The sequence below is a fragment of the Tursiops truncatus genome, chromosome 8 (genome assembly GCF_011762595.2).
Source record: "Tursiops truncatus isolate mTurTru1 chromosome 8, mTurTru1.mat.Y, whole genome shotgun sequence".
In the NCBI taxonomy this organism is placed as follows: domain Eukaryota; kingdom Metazoa; phylum Chordata; class Mammalia; order Artiodactyla; family Delphinidae; genus Tursiops; species Tursiops truncatus.
This window is the reverse complement of record NC_047041.1, coordinates 99,170,506-99,174,155: the sequence shown is the minus strand read 5'-3', so window position 1 is coordinate 99,174,155 and position 3,650 is coordinate 99,170,506. Positions and strand designations below refer to the sequence as shown.

The window sequence follows — 3,650 nt, the reverse complement described above, 5'->3', positions numbered from 1 at the left end:
TACTAAGCCTGCACACCACAACTACTGAAGCCCAAGCGCCTAGCTCTGCAACAAGAGAAGCCACCGCAATGAGAAGCCTGGACACCGCAATGAAGAGTAGCCCCTGCTCGCCACAACTAGAGAAAGCCTGTGCTCAGCAACGAAGACCCAATGCAGCCAAAAATAAATACAATAAAATAAAATAAAGAAAGAAAAGAAAATGCATGGTATTAAAAAATTTTTTTTTGAGTTTCCTTGTTCAAATTCACACACTTGACTCTGGGGGATGCAGAGGATCTTGGGTAAACTGCCCTGCATTCACGCTGGGCCTGGGCCCCCAGGATGAGGGTTTCCTTTGTTCCTTCTACACTGCTGTGTCCGTCACATACACCTGTGGGCTTAGCTGACTCCCACGTTCCTGACCTGACCCCAGGGCAGGGCTTGATAGGCAAGGTTACATGAACAAAGAGTAGTTCTGAGGTCCCCCGGTTGGTAAGCCTCTTATCCTCATCCTTGAGTCATAGAACTAGGGTGTCTCCATGAAGCCTCCCCCAAACTGGCTGTCAGACAGGGAGGGCCTTCTGGGCACATGGCCTGTCTCCTTAGTGACACCGCCCAGGGGCTGTGCAGAGAAGGGCCCTATGAGTGTCATCAAGACAGTTCATCAGGTCAAAAACCTTCAGCCTTCATGAAGAACCTTGGGCTAATCCCCCCAGAGTGGTCTGCGTGCTGTTCTCCAGGGCTGTGTCGTGCAGAATCGTGAATGTACTGTTCCTGCTTCTGTTCCTCTCTCTGGATACTCCATTGCTGGTTCCAAGTGTCCCAAGACGGGTTCTTCCATCCTGGCCCTTGGTGGGATGGTGGGGAGGGGCATTTCTCTCCCCCGCCCGGGAGTCTGCAGAGCAGCTGCTTCTCTGCCTTGTCCTGTGGGCAGTTAGGCAAAAAGGGTCAGTCAAGGCTCAGAGCCCAGAGCTTCTTAGACCCTGACAACTGCTCCTCAAACCTTAAACACCCCCGCACTGCGAATTCCAGGCCAGCACCTGCAGCCCACCGTAGCACATGGTAAGAGCCGGGAGCCACCGATTCTGGCCGCGTGTGGGCAGCCCCCTGGTCACTGTGCAAAGACAAACTGTCTGCAGGAAGATAAGGCTCTTGGTTATTAGCACCATGGGTGTGGCAGTGAGTTGGCACAGTTCCTGCTGGGTCCTCCTAGCAAAAAACTGTACCCTGTGTTTCCTGGGTCTGGCTCTGGAGCTTCAGGGAGAGGGCCTGGCCACAGCTAGGGCAGTGGCCAAGGAGCCTGTCCTGGGTGCAACCTTCTCCAGGCTCCAGCTCGGAGGGTGAGAGCACCTTGTGCCTGGCTCCAGCATCTGCTGGGGCCTGAGGGTGGGAGGGACCCAGGGAATCTAGAAGCCCTGCTTGGGGATCTGGATTTTAAGGTGTGCCGGTCCCTCTCCCCTGCATGCGGCGTGTGTGTGTGTGCGCACATGTGGCTGCCAGCTTGGTGAGCTCTGTTCAATGCCCCCTGGGGAGCCTGCCCAGGTCCCCACTTAGAGGGCCGGTAGGGATGGTGGTGGGGAAGCCTGGGCCAGAGGCAGCCCAGGGAAGGTATTGACTGAGACCTGCTGTTGGCCCCTGAGCTTGGTGTCGACTCTGAGCCAGAGGCCGGGGTGCAGCCTGGGCTGGCATCTGGCCTATGGCAAGTCCCAGCCTGGCCCAGAAAACAGGTTGGAGGCTGTGGGAGGGCCATGCTGATCCTATCCATCCGGCTGGGCCAGCAGACTGGGACTGGTCAGGCCGCAGGCTCGCGGGGTCAGCGCATGGGGCAAGCTGTGGAGTGTTTAGCCTCCTCCCTCCCCCCCGGGCTTCTGGCTTCATGCCCGTTCAGGAAACGGCCCCTGAGCAGAGCAGGATTTCCCTTGTGGGTTTGCTTCCTTCTTTTCTGCCTCAGTGGCTCCTGGGGATGGCCCCTGCTTTGACCCAGCCCTACCAGGAGGGGTCTGGCAACTTCTGGACGTTTCAGCCAGAATGAGCAAAACTCCACTGGCCGTGATGCCTGGGGCCTGTGAGCTTTCAGAAGACCTCAAAATTTGTCATGAATCTGTTGGATTCCAAGTGTAAAAAGAAAACCAAAATTGTAATTAATGAATATTTATCTAGGTAACATTATTTCCACTAGCTTACTGGGACTCTGTTCAACTATGATATAGTTATATGTGGATGCAGTAAAGTTTAAGTTGTATGAACCCAATGCATAATCTATTCTTAGGGTCAGAATTAGTAAATTTATACAAGCCTCTTTCAAAAGTTTATGGCTCAAATTATATTTATTGTGGGAAGCGTATATATTTGAATGTGTTTGATATGATATGGGATAGAAACATCAACACTAATAGGCCCTCACAATATCTCCAGCTGTGGTCATAGCAGAACACAGCCACCATCCAAACAGGCAGGGAGGGACCAGAGAGAAGAAATACCCCAGCTTCTCTCTTGTCCTGTCCTCTGGTCTATAGCCAGAGCCTTCCATTGGCCTAACCAACCGGCATCAGCTAGCAAGGAAGCCCCGGTTTTGTGGCCCTTAGAGGTCAGCCTCCAGGGACGTGGAGTAGATCATGAGAAGGTGGAGAATGAATGGGGGGAGGGGGTGAGTGTCACATATAAGAAAACCAGCCTTGGGACTTCTCTGGGGGACCAGTGGTTAAGAATCCATGCTTCCAATGCGGGGGGCTTAGGTTCGACCCCTGGTCAGGTAACTAAGATCCTGCATGCCACGCGGCGTGGCAAAAAAAAAAAGAAAACAGAAAGAAAGAAAAACCAGCCCATAATAGTATCATTCTACATACGCAGCTCTGGATCTCTCTTTTCCCACTTAATATACGTCTTGGATATCTTTCTAAACCTTGGCACTTACAGATGTTGATTTTTTTCATGCTGCAGAGTATGCATTTGCAGGATGTAATAAAATTTAAGTTACCAGTACCTTTCTGATGGACACTTGTATTGTTTCCAGTTTTTCTGCTATTATAAACCCCTCGGCAACTACATACCTCTTTCTGCCCAACGCCTGGATATAGATGTGCTTCTCTCCCCACCGGTACTGACGTTCTCTGCGGAGGGGTTGTTGTTGGTGAATGACAGGGCTGGGGAGGTGGGAGTGGGAGGGCGTCGGGGTGGGTGAGGAATGGGGGATCTGATTTGGGCAGGGATCTTGATCACCTTCCCAGGGGCAAGTTGTCCCTCAACCCGCAGAAGAGGGCAGGAGCCAACCGAGATGCTCACGTGGGCCGCGGAGCGGCATCCTGTGAGCGCGACACCCACCTCTCAGTTGCGGGTTGTACCCGGGTATAAAGTGACCTGGCTTTTGCTGTTTCTGGAGTTTCAGGGAGGGGTGGGCCGCGGCAGGTTTCGACCCGCTGAGGATCTGAGCCTTTTCTTGGCTCCCCAGCCAGGCAGGCTCCTGGAGCTGAAACCTGGGGGCTGGGAGCTGGGGATGGGCCTTCCTGAGACCGGGGGCCTGGCAGCCCCAGCAGGTTCTTGGCTCTGGGGGAAGCTCCCTCTAAGGGTGGGGACAATAAAGGTGATGGAAGGCCCTGTTCTGCAGGGTGGAAACTGGTTTCCCCTCCGTTTTACTGGCAGCTCTGGGGATTTGGGCAGCAGGTTTGCGTTGA

At 53.6% G+C, this 3,650-nt stretch overlaps 1 long non-coding RNA gene across 1 annotated transcript; it reads right to left on the bottom strand.

The window, feature by feature from the left end:
- Positions 1–204: 204 nt before the first annotated feature.
- LOC117313174 (uncharacterized) lies at positions 205–3,650 on the bottom strand. The gene is made up of 2 exons (XR_004527653.2): positions 3,030–3,650; positions 205–903 (listed from the first exon to the last, which is right to left on the bottom strand). It is a non-coding gene; the product is annotated as an uncharacterized lncRNA (long non-coding RNA).